Consider the following 18,241-nt stretch of genomic DNA (forward strand, 5'->3'; position numbering starts at 1 on the left):
GAAGTGGAAACTCAACTGTTGCACTGGTGACCTCAACTTTGATTTTAAGGCAGTAGTTCTTAGCCATTTGAAGTTCTTGCCTTGGTACCTCCTTGGGTGGTATGGAGGTTATATGTTAGAACATCTTGGGAAACAAATTGTGAAGTAATTTTGCATAATAGTTATTTCAGGTACAGAAAATACAGCTGCCCTTCTAACCAGGTGTGGGCTTGAGCCACATGACCAGGCTGTTTTCAGACCTGTATAAGCACGGACACAGGAAACTCGTGATGTTAAGGTTAATGTCTGGTGACTCGCAGAGAACTCTTGGATTATGTAAGACTCAGAAGAAAAAAAAAAAAGTGTCACAGTGTCTGTGGTTTAAAATTGTATTTTCCAGCTTGGCTGGCGAATCCAGCTCGGTGTTCCTCCTGATACCTTCTAACCACCCCCATTGGCACATTGGAATTCTCCTCTCACATAATTGACATGTTGGGAAGTTTTGTTTAAACCACACTGAAATTGCATTTTAATAACCGGGGACCCGTCTTTCTCCCTTCTCCCTCCCAGCCCCAGTAAATTGTTGAGAAGCTAGCTCTCGTCAGCCTAAAAACTTGAATATACGTTTGCAGTACATCACCTGTGCTGCACTGTGGCAGCCGGCTGAAAATCCCCGGGGAAGATTATATTTTCAGTCGATCCGCTTGTCACTGCACTCTGTTCTTAATATTGTGAGTCATTGGTTTTCTTCACTTTGTGAGAAAGCCCTCAATATCTCGTCATTATGAAAAATACACACGGAGCCTCTCAATTAGCGGCAGAATTCTTCAGTCTGCCTTCTAAGCTTCAAATGTTGTTACTGTTCAGTCACCGACTCATAATCAAACAGGCATTTGAGCTGACATTAAGGAGTAGTGATAACCAGAAACGGAATGAAGAAGAAGGTGGTCTCAGAGGTACTGGGAGTGGGTGCAAGAAGTGTGAATCCACCAGTGATAGAGGTTTGGGAGGTGGACCTCAGCAGAATGTGTCTGGCTAAAAGCACAGCAGTGCCTAGGTGTCTCAGTTCAGCAGACTCCCAAGAGCATGCCCCTGTGTTCCCAGAGTGGCTCTATATGGGACGAGGTGGAATCCAGTAATCCCCTGCATAGAGGTCAGAGTATTTAACCAGTCTTAAATTCTCATATGCTAGGTTGCTTCTATACATTATCGCTGTTAGAAGCACTCTGAAGCTGGCCTGCACGTACTTCTTTTTGGATCTCTTATTTTCTTAAGATCACTTCTTGGAAGAGCAGCACCCGGGTCAAAGCACATGAGTATCTTTGAATACCGCTGGTCTGGGACATCAGGTTACCCTCCAGAAAAGTGACACGTAATTCTCATCTCTTGGTCAGACCCTAGGCAACGCTGTTAAGACCCGAAGTATTATTTGTAAAGCTTGCATCTATGTAATCGTAGTCAAAATGTTTTTAAACGTACAATATCTCTATTAGTCAGAGAAGCTCTTTTTTCAGTTGCTTTGTCCGGTCGTCTGAGCCCATCACAGCCACGGAGAGGAGAATCCACTTCTTGGTGTGGGCAGGAGAGACCTTTGGTTTCTTCCTTGATAGGCGTGGAAGCGTGGTGTTGCTCTGAGTGGCTGAGCAGTGGGCTGGGACTGAGCACTGGACTGGGAGTCAGGGAGGCCCAGCCTTCGCCTGACCATCATTTCCTGGGTCAGTCTGTGTCTTGAGTGGTGGTGCCCTAGGCTCCTCTCGGGTCTTTCCAGTAGCAGAACCACTGCTGCAGCCCATGACTCTCCTAATATTTCTAAAACTTTTCTGACTCTGCTCTGACGCAGGAAGCAGGACCTGTGTGGTGTCTCCTCCCCGATATGGGGGGAGACTTCACATTAATCTTAGCCAAGAGCTCGCTATGACCTTTAAAGACCTAGGCACCAAAGAGATTTCAGTCCTGGGCTCCTTAGGCTCGTCTGGCGCTCAGGTGTCTCAGACCAAGCTGACATTCCTTTCCCCTCATCCTGTGGGCGGGTTTTCCAAGCTCAGTGGAGTTCTGCATCAGGTCCACTTCTGATTCCTTTAAAGCTCGTCCTCCCCTGTCCTGTTGGAAGCATGGGCTTGCAATTCAGTACCCCCTGGGCTGGCCCGTGGCTTCCTGTCTTGCCTTTCACGTGGCATAGTTCTTGATGCAGTCACATTGGCCTTCCGTTTGGTTTTAACGTGCTGCAGTCCACAGGGTCGCAAAGAGTCAGACACGACTGAGCAACTGAACTCAACTCAGCTGTCTTTATGATTTTTTTTTTTTAAGGCAGATGTTAAAGCTACTTCTTCTTGCTATTTTGGGGGTATTTCTTTTGGTAGTCTATATAAATGTTATTTTATACAAGTTCTGTGGCCACCAAGATGGTGCATGCCTCTTGTAGAATATTAGGGGAAAAGAAGGATGAGCATAAATATGAACATGAAAATTGTACATTTTCCTGGCTCTCTATTAGTTTGTCTTTATTTCTTGAAATATTTTTACCCGGGAGATTTTTAAATACACACAAAAAAGAGAAGAGGTAAAATGGGCCTTCCCAAGTCTCACCCACCTTCTGTAAACATCAGCATGTAGTTAGTTTTGTTCAGTCTGTAGCCCCTTCTTCCTAGATTATTTTAATGCAAATCTAAGATGACATAGATATCCATGAATACTCTGTGACTACCTCTCTATTATCACCACTGTCCATATTTTAGAATACTACCTTTTGGTTTTTTTTTTACTTCCAATAGAATTATAAGCATTCTATATGAGAAACATTAAATATGCATGTATATAAATATATATTTTAAATATTTTTCAAAAAATGTCTCATTCCCCAAGGTTTTCCACGGTCATTTAGTGGAGATAGTAAATTAGCAAAATAATACCTTAGGTTAGAGAAAGTATAGTGAATAATATGTCAAGGAATGAAACAGATTTAAAAAAAATTTCCACCTAATCTTTTAACAAATGGCTAAAATTCACATGGTGAGAAATAAATTCAACTTGACATGGTAAAATTCTAATAATAGGCTGAAATAATGTCACAGACTAAAACCACATAGCTTTGTGTAACCTAGCAGTTGTCTAAAAAAAAAAAAACACCCTTATTTTCTCTGGACTGACTCTACCTAGCTTGAGTCCCAGTTTCCATCCATGAGGGACTTGTAGGAAAGAGGTGGACGGGCTGGGGGCTGTGAACCACAGCTGCCCCTGCGCGGGAGGAGGGAGAAGCCAGAGGTCACTTAAGTCATCGTGAGAACGTAGAGCAGTCTTCTCAGAGTTCAGGGAGCTGGCTTTATTTTTAACTAATGTTTAATTTACACACTTCACACTGCTTTGAAGTATATAGTTCAGTGGTTTTCAGTATGTTCCCATTCAAAAAGAAACCTCATCCCCGAACCATTTAGCGTCATTCCCCTTCCTTCCTGCCACCCGACCCCCTCCAGCCTTTGATGACCACTCACCTTTCTGTCTCTCCCACTTTGCCTGCTCTGCAGATTTCATATGAAGGAATCACGCAGGGTGTTGTTTTCTGTGACTGGCTTCTTTCAGTCAGCGTTGATCAGTCTTTCTTCTTCACGGCTGAGTAGTACTCCACCATATGGGTAGACCACACTTTGTTTATGCGTTCATCAGTGGACGGTCGTTTGGGTTACATCCACCTTCTGGCTGCGTCACTTCTTCATTCTGACCCCCCCGCCCCCCGGGAAGATCCTGTGACATTCGGAGGCTGAAGGTGTCAGAAGGTAGGCTAGCAGGGACAGTGAGACCTCTCTTTGGGGAACAGCATTCCTCCCAAGACCCTTTCTGAGCCCCTCTTGAACGCGTGTCCCCTGGGACATGCCCAGTGGTCTGGTAATCACTAAGGAAGCAGGTCTCCTGGGGAGAAGTTTTCCAGAGCACACCTCCATGGCCAACAAGAGGCTGAGTGACCCTCGTCTGGTTTAAGAAGAGAGCGTTAGCACAGAGTAACAGGCTGAATCCAACTTGGGCTCAATTATTTTGTAAAGCTCTTTGTTGATTTGACTTCCCGCGACCCAGGGAATAATTCTAACCAATCAGAGCTGGCTCCCCTTTGGCACCAGAGTCCACTTGCTTTACAGCCGATGACAGAGGGGGCCACACAGCTACCCCGTCTGAATTAATCCTTGACTCTGGGCCGCTGGTGCTATTCCCTGGCAAGGTTGTATTTCTTCATTAGCTGCTCCCAGGGCCCAGGGAGTCCCAGAGGGTGTCAGAGTACATTAATTTTTATCATAACATGGAATCTTTCAGGTCTGAATGGCAGCACACGGCTGTCAGGGGCTTTCTGCACTCTGTTACAGCTCCATATATCTCTAGGCAAAACAGAGGAAAGAACCCTCATTGGCATGGAGATGTACAAAATGCATGAGGCGTTTTTATTGTTTGAGTGACTTGACCACGTGCTTCAGCACACTCCCCAGGTAATTTTTTCTTTTTTTCCTTTTGTCCATGTAAGCCCACCTCTGCCACCCCATATCACTTCCTCCCTTCACTGTAACTGCAGAAGGTATTTTTAAAATAAGCTGTCTGCATAATGGTAATGAAATCATCACCTGGTATCTGAATCTCTTCTATAAATACATAAGAGATGAATATTCCCATGATTTTTTTTTTATCAGCAGAATATATGCCTCCACAGTATTGTAGAAGTCTGTAAATAATGACTTTGTAATGCTCAATATGGCATTCATGTCCATAAAATATATTTTAAATTTGAAGGAATGCTAATGCATTTCCAGAAAGGCTAGTTACTTCTGTGTTGCCTTTCCCCCACTTACCAGCTGAGTAGAATTCTTAGAAGGATGTATCTGACTTGGAGAGTATGCCCAGTGGTTAGTTTACTAGTGAAAGTGAAAGTCGCTCAGTTGTGTTCAGCTGCTTGTGACCCCATGGACTGTACTGTCCATGGAATTCTCCAGGTCAGAATACTGGTACGGGTAAGCCTTTCCCTTCTCCTGGGGATCTTCCCAACCCAAGGATCGAACTCAGGTCCTCCGTATTGCAGGCTGATTCTTTACCAGCTGAGCTACCAAAGAGGTGCTGTCAACAAATGCCGGGACCCCCTCTGCATGAGCAGACACTGGGTGTTGTGGCGGTAAGGACCCCCCACAGAGAAGTCGTAGAGGAGACAGTGTTCTCAGCTGTAAGAGTCAGTCAGTGCTCCATTGGCATAACATGTGACTTACTGCCGGCCCTAATCCTTCCCTCAGTTTTCTGGGTAATTCTGCTTTCTTAGTAATAGGTGTCATTTAATAACCCCCACTGCTGGGCAGCCTTGTTGCATGTGAGCTCTGTGAGCTACAGAGCAGAGTTTTCCAAAATTCACATTGCACCGCTCATATGTGAGATTGTTGTTTTTGTTCGGTCGCTCAGTCGTGTCCAGCTCTCTGCGACCCCATGGACCGCAGCACCCCAGGCCGCCCTGTCCCTCTCCATCTGCTGGAGCTTGCTCAGACTCGTGTCCACTGAGTCGGTGATGCCGTATCTCAGATGGCCAATCCTGTATTTATCTTAACACATACCAAAGTTTAAAAGCCCAAACCAGAGAAGCAACTGACTTAGCTGGTATTTTGGCAGTGCACAAGGCTGAGAAATACAGATGAGTTGGTTTACAGTGTACTAAAAAATAGTACATGCAAGTGTTCCATAAATCGGAGAAGAATTAGGAAAATGGTACATAAATGATTGTGTTGTGGATTTTGCTAATTGAGAGACTCTTTGGGTTTAAAAAAAACACAGTACTGGCTATATGCATTCAGTGCTTTAAAACCAAGTGCCAGTGAGCTTAATATGTGTGAACAAAGATGCGGAGAGCTTTCACGGTAATACCTACTTTTGAAGGATTCTGTAATTCAGGAACCTTCCGGTATGTCAGGCACGGTACTGAGTGTTGGAGTACAGGGGTGACCAGATGCTGGCTCAGCCCATCAGGAGTTTCTGGTCTTTGTGGTGACTTTTTCCATGTTGTGTGTGAGAAACGGTGGGTCACAGAGGAAACCGACCTCAAAATAATGCCTCCCCTTAAAGACTTCAATATAAAAACTTGACGGCATAAACTCCTAGAAGAGGCCACAGGCAAAACACGCTCTGATATAAATTGTAGCAGTGTTTTCTTAGGTCAGTCTCCCAGGGCAAGAGAGATAAAAGTAGAAATAAACACATTGGATTAAGTGCCGTTGGTGGTATAATTATCCAATTGATGCATTTTTTTTTTCCCCCTAGAAAGCCCTCTCTGAAGAGACTATGGGGCTTCCCCTATGGCTCAAGAGTAAAGAATCCGCCTGCAATGCAGGAAGCACAGAAGGTTCTATGCCTGGATTGGGAAGATCCCCTGGAGAAGGAAATGGAAACCCACTCCAGTGTTCTTGCCTAGGAAATCCCACAGACAGAGGAGCCTGATGGTGTATAGTCCACAGGGTCGTAGAGTCAGACACAGCTGAGCAGAGCAGTGTGTGATGCCTGTTGTACATGTCTCCCCCCACTTTAGAATCAGTGAGGGTGAAAGTGTGCTTCTGGGATTGCATGTGTGAAGATGGGAAAATATATTCAAGATAAGGAAAAGGAGGCAGAAACCTAAGGAAACAACAAAAACAAGAGTGTTGCCATTTCCTGTTAAGTGTGTGTACTGATCTTCTGGAATTCACTATAAGAAGTTGTAAATGGTGCATGAAATGAAAAATTCCTGATGATCCCTGGGGAAACACCCTGCCCCCGGCTCTTTTCCTGCTGATTGGTTCAGATTATTTCCTCTTTTCCAACTTAAAAAAGTGTGGGTAGGTTATCTTGACAGCAGAATCCACTCTGGGTTAATTATTTTAATATTGGATGATGTCCTTCACTGTCTTGAAGTATGCCAGTCCTCTAACATTTAGCAGCGCAGCAGCTAGATGGTCACTGACTGCCTGAGCTGATGTTGAGTTCATGTGTTCATATTTCTCTTATTTTACTTACTTTACTTCCTTTCATATTTTTTCCGGGTCTCGTCTCCCAGAGATATTGAGTAAGGGCATAGGAAACAATATATAGGTATTTTCTAAATGTGGAGACAACTATACAGATATTTCATGTCTCTACATTATTGTTGGCTGTTGTGTCCCCAAAGTGTAGCCCAAGGTCCAGAAAACAGGCAGCTGGGAAAAAAAAAAAAAAAAAGCCTGTTTCAGGTACCCTCTTTGTCATGGCTAGTGCTGGGCATTTTAGGTTTTTTTCTAATTCTCATAGCTATCAAGCAAGGTAAGTATTTTTTAAAAGTGAAATCGCTCAGTTGTGTCTGACTCTTTCTGACCCATAGACTGTAGCCTACCAGGCTCCTCCGTCCATGGGGTTTTCCAGGCAAGGGTACTGGAGTGGGTTGCCATTTCCTTCTCCAGAGGATCTTCCTGACCCAGGGATCGGACCCGGGTCTCCCATATTGCAGGGAGACGCTTTACCGTCTGAGCCACCAGGGAAGCCTTTACTTTTTAAAGAAATAGTGTGTATTTGATTGTCCCAGGTCCTAGTTGTGCCGCGCGGGGCATTTCGTTACGGCATGCAAACCTAGTTGCAGCGTGCGGGATCTGGTTCCCTGACCGGGGGTTGAAGCCATGCCCCCAGCCCTGGGAGTGGGGCGTCCTAGCCACTGGACCACCAGGCAAGTCCATATCATTGCCTTTTATTTCTTTGTGCATTTGAGAGCTGATGATATATATATATTTTTTTCTAGTGCATTCCAGTAAATAAGCATTTTTTAAAGTTTGCCTGTGTTCCACCTGAAATCATTCCGAATTTTACCAGGGGCACGAACGCTGCCGTTTGGGCAGTTGAAGTCTTGGCAGGTCACTTGGTGGAGACTGAGGCGCCTTCCCTGGGTTGGTGTAGTTGCAGAGAGAACTTCTGTGGGCACTTTTATGCTGCCATCCTGGAGCTCAAAATAAACCAGCCCTTGTTTCTGAAGCAAGGATCCACCTTGGAATTCTATAGTAATTTCTTTTTTCCTCTTCCTTTTCTGGAAGAAAAGGACAGCTGAACGCCAGGTCAGACTGAACAACAGTTACTTTTGGGATTTTGCATCCTCAGGCCCTCTCTCTTGAATTTCAGAGTATTTCCAAATAGTATGAATTCCTGCAGCTCACTGGAGAGATGCCCCAGATGGTGTGCCCTTCTGTTTCAAGGAGGAACTAAAAAGAATTTCCCTTTACATAACGTTCCACTTAGCTCATTCTTCTGCTGTGTCTGAACTGGAGTCCCCCAAAGGCACAGTTGTATTAACGTTCTACGGGGTGTTTATTTAACCTGTGAGAGTCTGCCTCATTTTGGGGGCACGTGTTACCATTCAATTTACAAATCTTCACTGTGACTCAGCCCGGTGATGGCTCCTCTCAGGTTCTTTTTATTTTATTTTTATTTATTTATTATTATTTTTTAGAGGGCTTACTTCTCTCTCTCAGGCAGTGACCTCTGATTCTCTGGGTCTTATCTCTCTTTCTGTTCCCTTCCAGGCTTCTCCAAATTTAATTTCTAACCTGGTCCTGTTCTTGCTGTTGTTTTGGCATCTTTGATATCTTAGTTCCCTGACCAGAGATCAAACGCAGGCCACCTGTAGTGGAAGCTAGGGCCTTAACCACTGGACTGCTACTGGACTCTCAAGCTCTTTTTAAATGCCCTTCTCGTTTCTCAGACTTGAAATTATGTTATCTGATTCTTAGGTTTCTTGAGACAAAATCAGTTTGGTGGTGTCTCCAAAGCGTCTCTTTATTAATCAAGTAGAACAAACCCACTTTCCCGTGCTTTCTTCTGCCGTCTCTGATGTCGTAATCTGTTGTAAAGTATGGCTGTGTCATGGCTTGTAGACAAAATGGCATTGGAGAAATGGCACTGATTCAGACGTATGCATTCTGGTGTGTACACCAGGCTTCCTTCTTACCGCATGCAAGACCCTGAGAACAAAGACCTTCTGATCGTTGACAGTTATCTCTTGGAAGAGATGACAGTTGTCCTCACCCATTGTGGCCTCTGCTGGAAAATGTTACGTAATGCAGGAATGGACAAGGCCCAGACAGAACTGTGGGCCAGGCTTCCTGGGCGATGCCGCCCCTCGGAAGCTGATGTTCATGTACAGTCAGCACGTGAAATGCCCCGGACTTGGGTTGTTGCCAGTTACTCGTGAGCCTTCGCAAGAGTCGGCACTGTTGAGCCTGGCAGTGGGTGTTTATGGAGGATGCCGATGGGCTCTTGGCCCCCGGTGGTCAGTGTTCTTGGGAACTTGGTTCCTCGGAAGGACCGTGAAGCCCAGGGAACTTGGGAAACAAGTGCACTTGACTTCCCTTAGGTTCACCGGTTTTGGTCATCGCCTCTCAGGTGCTCGGCACTCTGCAAACGGCCCCAGAGATCCAGAGACGACTGGGGCCCAAGTGTGCAGCCAGTGTACGCAGGTCACTCACCCCAGGGGTGTGGGCGGAGCCCCGAGAAACACACAGCGCACTGTGGTTTCCCTCCGTTGTAACGTTGCGGTGTATTTTAGGGATGCTGAAATTCACCCTTGTAGTCGTGTGGTTCAGTGAGTTGTGGCACGTGCGCGCGCGCACACACACACACACACACACACAGTCATGGAGTCACACAGTCAAGATATGGAGCAGTTCCTTTACCCTCTCAATTGTCCCTGTGTCCCTGTGAAGTAATTCTCACCCCTTACACCCAGCCCCTGGCAACCATTGAATTTTTTTTTTTCCCTGTCCCTAGAGTTTTGCATTTTCTGGAATGTTATTTAAATGGAAGCATTCCATATTTAGCTTTTTGAGTCTGGCTTCTCTCACGTAGCATGATGCATGTATTAGTTATCTGTTGCTCTTAAATTACCCCCAAAACTTAGTGACTCCAAACAGCAAATGTTTATTACCGCACTCTATTAGCTTTCTCTTGCTATTGTAATAAATTACCACAAACATATTGGCTGAACAGAAAGCATTTCCGGTTGCAGGAATGTATATTCCCACCAACTTTATACAACATAATGAAAATAGAATAATACTATAAAAATCTGCTAATTCTAAAGGTACAAAATATCTCCTTTAAATTTTTGCTACTGGTAGAGTTTAACACATTATATCTCATACTGATTATCAGTAATCTAGTTTTATGCATTTCAATTTCTCTGATTGACTCTTAGAATGTGTTTCATATGGTCCCAGTATTCATGCTGGATCAAGTAAGAAAGAAGCCAAAGGTATTAGAGCTTCAACAAAGATATTAGGTGGCTCAACAGTAAAAAATCCACCTGCAATGCGGGAGATGTGGTTCGAGCCCTGGCTTGGAGGAGGAAATGGCAACCCCCTCCAGTATTCTTGCCTGAAAAATCCCACAAACAAAGGAGCCTGGTAGGCTGTAGTCCATGGGGTCACAAAACAGTCGGACATGACTTAGTGACTAAACAAAAACAAAGCAAAAAAGCCAAAGGTGTTGGCAAGACTCTCTGTGGGCTTTTGCAGTAACTAGAGCTAAAGGCAACAGAAGCAGAAACAAGGAATAGCAGAGGTTGTCTGAGCTCGAGGTCCCTGGAGATCAGACTTGGGCCAGGGGTGTTTGCTCACGTGGTTTACTGGGGGAATGAGAAGGAGAATGAAGGAAACAGGTGTAATATAGGTGGAGACTGATGCAAAGGGAGCTCTGGAGAATGGATCCCAGAGTTGGTCCTCTTTGTTAGGAGGACATCTGGGTGTGGGACATGACTTTCCAGGTGTGAGGGCACCCATCCCTCAGGGACGATTTTCTGAACAAGTCAGTGCTTTTGGCTGCTGGAAATAGGTACAGTGGGGCCCATAAATGAGATCTAGACAGACTATCACACTTCTGCTCCATTGGAAAGGAAGGGGATTGGACAAGTACTAATAGTAGCTGAAGGCTCTAGAGTTACTGGCTTCTCCCCATTTTCATCGTCAGGTGACTGGCTGGAGAGTATCACCTTCTGCGAAAACACGGAAGTCAAGAAAGCGGGGAGGACCTGGGGAGAGGAGATGCAGAGTTGAGGTTTAGGGTGGGTGGAGATGAGGTTCCGGAGCTTGGGAGGGATGTCAGCCTGGTGCTGTCGGCGTAAAGTTCACCTTCGTAGAGGTGTTGTTTGGAGTCCCAGCCTGTGTGAAATTCCTATCAGGACGAGAGTTTAGACTGAATGAAAGGCGGTTGGAGGTGGAACTCTGGTTGAAGAGGAAGGTCTGGAGGAGGCAGAAGCTGAGGCAGCGGTGGCATGAGGACGAGGTCTGAGGATAGACTGTGTCTTAGAATATGAGGTAGCCAAGAGGGCCAGAACCAGGGAGGAGCCGGGGCCCTTGCAACAGAGATGTCCAGTTTCAACAGAGGGGAGGTTGTTGGGTGCCAGGACCCAGAAGCCATCGCTCCCCAGGCCTCTTTGAGAGATTCTGGGCGGTGGTGGGGCAGAAATCAGTCACCTTGGTGATGAGAGATTCAGACGAGGCAGGAGATTCTGAATGGAGACAAATATTTCGAAACCATGGTCTGTAAATGGGAAGAGTGAGGCTTCGTGCAGCTTGAAAAAGCCCCAATGTCAACTAGACATTTCTTTCTCTCTCCAGCCTTCTCTCTTCCATCTGACTTCCTTTCGTTCATTTTCTTAACCATTTTCTTTCCTGATTTTTTTCCTAATTGTTGGTCTGAACAATCTATTTAGCCTGATGGACAGCAAGAATGAGACAATAGAGAGATTGAAGAGGCCAGAAAGACAGGGGAGTGTCAGTGAACAGCATGCTTGAGGGCTGCACACCTGCAATTATATAATGTTTAATGTCACTTATTCCTAAATTTTTAAGAAGGAGGAGTGCAGGAAGAAAATGTGGAGATCAGCTGTCTAAAGCCTTTGGGCTCCGACTCCTTTCTGTTTATTGTCAGCATTCACTGCTCCTTCCAGTAGGAAGTCTCACTTAAGGCTACTCTGGCTAGAAGCCTTGGTTCATGGTCATTTCCACTGATGACAATCAGCCATGCCCACTGGCAAGTCTCTGGAACTCCACCCTCTTTTCCATGAAGCAGTACTTCTGTGGTCCAAGGCACGTACTGTCCCTGGAGGAAGGGATTGTCACTTTCCCAACAGCGTGCTCAGAGAACGCCCAGAGAAATGGAGGCGCTTTCCCCGTGGGTGTGTACTGACTGCAGAGAACGGGCAGCACCCCTGCACTGGAAGCTCCAGTTCTGTGCACACAGAGAACAGCCCTCAGGTTCTCCCCTTACAGACTAGAATCCATCAAAGAAGGGGGGAAAATCAGTCCTTGAAAATGCTGACTAATAGCATCGGCTTTGGGATTGGAATGATACTATTTTTGTTTTCATTCTGTCTTTCTAGTTTGAACTTTCCTTTTGATAGTCTGTAAATATTCATCATCTCAGAACCTTTTGAATCGCAGTGGCTTTTAGTCAAAACTGAGCAAAATGTGCCATTTGAATAATAAAAACCTCATTAAAGTGAGGTGAAAGGAATTCTTTTTCTTTTGTACAAGCCAATTAAGTGTCTTTACAATTAAAAAAAAAAGTCTAGCACTTTATAGTTTCCTATTCCATAAGCCTGTTGTTAATTAATAGAGGGGATGAGCTTTAGGTACGTAGTGTGTATTTTGCCTCTGGTGTTGTGCAATTAACATTAATGAAGCGTATTTTAAATTTGGTGAAATACCAAAGGATTTCCCAGGTTCTCTGTGGGCTCCTGTGTCCAGACTGAGGTCTTCGGTAGCAAGTTTCTTTGTTTGATGCCCTGTGTATTTCCTTGAGCTAATGTGCAGGCATGGATAGAGGTAACTGCAGAAGGTGTTATTGAGAAATGTTCTGCCAGCATTCCAAATGCCCAGACTGTCTTAAAGATAAGGAAACTCTGAAAAAAAAAAATCAACTCTGAGAGCTTTATTTTTTCTTGTGGCTAAAACAGAAGGGTCTGGAGACAAAGGGAGTGATGACCATTCAACCTGGCATCTACCTTGCAAGACCCTGGGCATTTGCCCGTCACATCTTTGGGTGGGGTGTGTGCTCCTGTTCTCATTCAGCACATAAATATAATGACTTGACTGAGCTAGAATTTCTCACAGCACTTCCTGTAGCCATTCTAGGGAGCTTATCTAATAAAGAAAGTATTGCGTAGTATTCTTGAAGTCAGATGATTGTTTTTATTTCATCTTGTTATATGTTATATGTCATTCTTGCTCACTTATGTGCATCTTTATTTTACCTGTTTCTGATACTTCCATAGGAAATCTGCCTCTAATCACTTTTTTCCTGACCATAAATGGAGATAATAACACATGTCATCTAGGGTTCTTATGTACAGAAAGCTTTTAGCAAGTGCTTAACTCATATTTAACATTCAAAAAAAAAAAAAATAGCAACTCTGAAAAAGTAGACCAAATATTTGAGATGCAACCTGAAAGGAGTGCATATCTAAATCATATATTCACTTCTCCATTTCACCCTTCCTCCCAAGATTTTTTTCTAGTGTACATGGCTTTATTTAAAAGCATGGGTTATCCTGGCTACAGATGAGTAAGTTCTACTTTGAGTTGAAATGGATGTGGTGAATGTTGTAGGCAGACCAGATGCTTCAAAGCATTTTTTGCCCACCTCTTCAAAGAGCAATTGGGCTTCCCTGGTGGCTCAGCTGGTACAGAATCCACCTGCAATGCAGGAGACCTGGGTTTGATCCCTGACTTGGGAAGTTGCCCTGGAGAAGGGAACGGCTCCCCACTCCAGTTTTCTGGCCTGGAGAATTCCGCGGTCTGTATAGTCCATGGAGTCGCCAAGAGTTGGATACAAGTGAGTGACTTTCACTTTTACTTAAGAGCAATCAGGCTGTTGAGGGGCTGTGAGTGGACAACTGTAGTGGGCATCATATGGGAAAAACATATGATTCCTATCAAACACCCATGATCTCAACCACATCACCACATTTAGATTTTATGTAGGTGATAAGTTGGAAATAGATCAGACAACAGAGAAAAATAAACAATTTCCCTATGAGACATCAGTGATAATACGGTTTGCATGAATACCTTTTTTTAAGAAAAGAAGATCTAAATGATTATAAATATACTCATACTTATGGAATAGAAGACAGTGTTGTTAAGATGTACATAATCCCCAAATTAACCTACTAATATAATGCAAACTCTGTCAACACTGCAGCTGAAATTTTTGTAGAAATTGAAAAGCCAATCCTAAAACTTTATACATGCCTATAAAGGACCCTGAATAGCCAATGCAAGCTTCAAAAAGAACAAAGTTGGAGGCCTCCTATTTCCCACTCTCAAAATTTACTGCAGAGCTTCAGTAATGAAGACCGTGTGGTCCTGGCATAAGCATGCAGATAATAGGATAGAGTCAAGAGTCCATAAATAAACTCTTACAGGTGGTCAGTTGGTTATCAGCAAGAATGCCAAGACAGTTCAGTGGGGGAAAGAATAGTCTTCTCAACAAATGATTTTAGAACAACTGGATGTTCACATGCCACAGAATGAAGTTAGATTGCTCATGTTCACTGTTTATACAGATTAGATCAAATGGGTCATCGACCTAAATGTAAGAGCTAAAACTGTATAAACCACTTAGAAGAAAGACAGTATATTTTTGTGATGTTGGGTTAGGCAGTGGTTTCTTAGATATAAGCCCAAAAGCACAAGTGACCCCCCCCCCCCCGGCAAATATATATCAGTTCAGTTCAGTTCAGTTCATTTCAGTCGCTCAGTCGTGCCCGACTCTGTGCGACCCCATGAATTGCAGCACGCCAGGCCTCCCTGTCCATCACCAACTCCCGGAGTTCACTCAGACTCAGGTCCATCAAGTCAGTGATGCCATCCAGCCATCTCATCCTCTGTCGTCCCCTTCTCCTCCTGCCCCCAATCCCTCCCAGCATCAGAGTCTTTTCCAATGAGTCAACTCTTCGCATGAGGTGGCCAAAGTACTGGAGTTTCAGCTTCAGCATCATTCCTTCCAAAGAAATCCCAGGGCTGATCTCCTTCAGAATGGACTGGTTGGATCTCCGTGCTGTCCAAGGGACTCTCAAGAGTCTTCTCCAACACCACAGTTCAAAAGCATCAATTCTTCGGCGCTCAGCCTTCTTCACAGTCCAACTCTCACATCCATACATGACCACTGGAAAAACCATAGCCTTGACTAGACGGACCTTTGTTGGCAAAGTAATGTCTCTGCTTTTGAATATGCTATCTAGGTTGGTCATAACTTTTCCTCCAAGGAGTAAGCGTCTTTTAATTTCATGGCTGCAATCACCATCTGCAGTGATTTTGGAGCCCCCCAAAATAAAGTCTGACACTGTTTCCACTGTTTCCCCATCTATTTGCCATGAATTGATGGGACCAGATGCCATGATCTTCGTTTTCTGAATGTTGAGCTTTAAGCCAACTTTTTCACTCTCCACTTTCACTTTCATCAAGAGACTTTTTAGTTCTTCACTTTCTGCCATAAGGGTGGTGTCATCTACATATCTGAGGTTATTGATATTTCTTTTGGCAATCTATATATAAATTGTGTTTCATCAAAATTTAAAACTTTCATGTTGTCAGTGATACCATCAGGAAAGTGAAAAGACAACGTAGAGAATGAGAGAGAAATTTTGCAGATTGGGCTGATAACAGACTCTTATCCAAAATATATAAAGAACTTTTATAAATCAATAAGATAATTACCTCCATTAAAAATTGGCTCAGCACCTAAATAGACAATAGGTGTTTCTCCAAAAGTATAAATTGCCAATAAATACATAAAAACATATTCAGCATCATTAGCCTTTAGAGAAATGCAAATAAAAATACACTGAGGCACCACTTTATACTCACTAAGGTGGCTTAAAAAAAATAGATCATGACACATATTGGCAAGATTGTGGAGAAACTGGGATTGTAATGTATTGCAGGTTGAAATGTAGAATGGTACAGCCACTCTTTGGGAAACAGTCCCACAATCCCTCAAGAAGTTAAGCATAGAATTAACCATATGACCCAGCAGTTCCATGTCTATACATATACTCAAGAGAAATAAAAAACATATATTTTCACAGTAACTTGTAAATGACTGTTTATAGCAGTAATATTCACAGTAGCAAAAAAAATGGAAAACACTGGAATGTCTAGCAGCTGGCAGATAGTTCAGTGAAAGCATGATGTATCCATGCAGTGTAGGTTTTGGCCATAGAAAACAATGAAGAGCTGATAACCTGCGACAACACAGTGAACCTTGGAAACGTTATGTGTAATGAAGAAAGTCAGCCACAGAAGACCACGTACTGTGTGATTCCATTTATATGAAATACCCAGAATAGGCAGATCTATCAGATAGCAAGCAGATTAATGGTGTCTTGGGGTGGGAGTGGTTAGTGACTATTAATGGATATGGGGTTGCTTTTTGGGGATATGAAAACATTGTAAAATTAACATGTGATGATGCTTGCACAAATTGTGAATATATTAAAAACCATTGAATTGCACACTTTCAGAAGGATAAATTGTATGCCTTGTGAATTGAATTGCATCTCAGTAATTTTTTAAAGAAATCCATGCATATAAAGAAAATTTGAACAATAACAAAAACCATAAAAATAAGAGGTAAGCAGTCTAATGATATCCTACACAGGCAGAGCTAACATTTTTCTTCACTTCCTGTTTTGCTGTCTGAATGTATAAAAATCTTTTTTTTGGTGGGGGAGGGAGGGATATGCATCAGACATATAACATTTAATTTCCTGCTTTTTCAGTTGACTTGAGAAGTTTGGGAATCTCTGACTTAATCATTGCTGATTTATCTAATCTCTGCTGTTGAATTTTAAGTTGTTTCGAGTTCATACACAATTTAATAATTCCACCTCATATATATATATAATTATTACTCACCCTTGAGGATGAATCTTGGAAACTGTACTAGTTTGCTGCTGCTGCTGCTAAGTCACTTCAGTCATGTCCGACGCTATGCGACCCCATAGACGTCAGCCCACCAGGCTCCCCGATCCCTGGGATTCTCCAGGCAAGAACACTGGAATGGGTTGCCATTTCCTTCTCCAATGCATGAAAGTGAAAAGTGAAAGTGAAGTCGCTCAGTCGTGTCCGACTCCTAGCGACCCCATGGACTGCAGCCTACCAGGCTCCTCCACCCGTGGGATTTTCCAGGCAAGAGCTCTGGAGTGGGGTGCCATCACCTTCTCCTAGGGCTGCTGTAACAAATTACTGTATACTTGGTGGCTTACGGAAAAGCAGGAATTTAATTTATCCCAGTTCTGGAGGCCTAAAGTCTGAAACCGAGGTGTCTGCGGGGTTGGTCCCTCCTGGACGCTCTGGGGGAGGGTCCCGTCCACGCCCCTCACCAGCTTCTGGTGCCTGTGGGCACTCGTCCACCCCTCTTGCTTTGCAGATGCATCTCTCTGGTCTCTGCCTCTGTCTTCACAGAGTGTTCTCTGTGTGCCTTCTGCCCTTCTCTTCTTTTGTAAGAACACTTGTCAGTAGCATTTAATTTTCCCCTATTCCTGAGTGATCTCATCTCAAAATCCTGAACTTAATCAATATTTATAAAGACCCTTTTCTCCAATAAGGTCCCATTCACAGGTTCCTAGTGAACCTATCTTTTGGGTCCACCATTTAACCCAGTACAGAAGCAGTGGCATATGGAGTGGGTAGGGTTGGCTGTAGGAACCGTCTGCCCGTGTGTGGGCAGAATGGGGGACAGAGTGAAGTAGGTCAGAAACAGCAAGGCAAATATTGTTTATTAACGATGGAATCTAGAAAGATGGTACTGATGAATCGACCTGCAGGGCAGGGATAGAAGCTCAGACATAGAACACAGACTGCGGACACAGCAGGGAAGGAGAAGGTGGGACAAATTGAGAGAGTGGCTTTGAAACATGTTCCTTCCCATGTGTAAACTGGACAGTTAATGGGAAGTCGTGTGTAAGGCCTGGAGCTCAGCCTGGTGCTCGTGGGATGAGGTGGGAGGGAGGGGCCATGCGTACACCTGTGGCTGATTCACGTTGATGTATGGCGGGGGCCAGTACAATATTTTCATTATCCTCCAATTAAAAATAAATACATTAAAAAAAATAACTAATAAAATTACTAAGCATTACTTTGCTTTATATTGTCATCATTCAATGGAAATTCTAAACATTATCAATGATAAAGTATTTTCCTTTAGAGGTATGAGTTGCTATCCTTTGAACGCCCCTAACCCCGCCACTCCAATGTAT

General features: G+C 43.9%; 1 protein-coding gene across 4 annotated transcripts in view; it reads left to right on the plus strand.

The window, feature by feature from the left end:
- Positions 1-18,241, plus strand: part of WWOX (WW domain containing oxidoreductase) — a 916,676-nt gene that overhangs the window by 241,729 nt on the left and 656,706 nt on the right. The window lies entirely within an intron of this gene.

The sequence above is a fragment of the Bison bison genome, unplaced genomic scaffold (genome assembly GCF_000754665.1).
Source record: "Bison bison bison isolate TAMUID 2011002044 unplaced genomic scaffold, Bison_UMD1.0 scf7180017864295, whole genome shotgun sequence".
Lineage (NCBI taxonomy): Eukaryota > Metazoa > Chordata > Mammalia > Artiodactyla > Bovidae > Bison > Bison bison.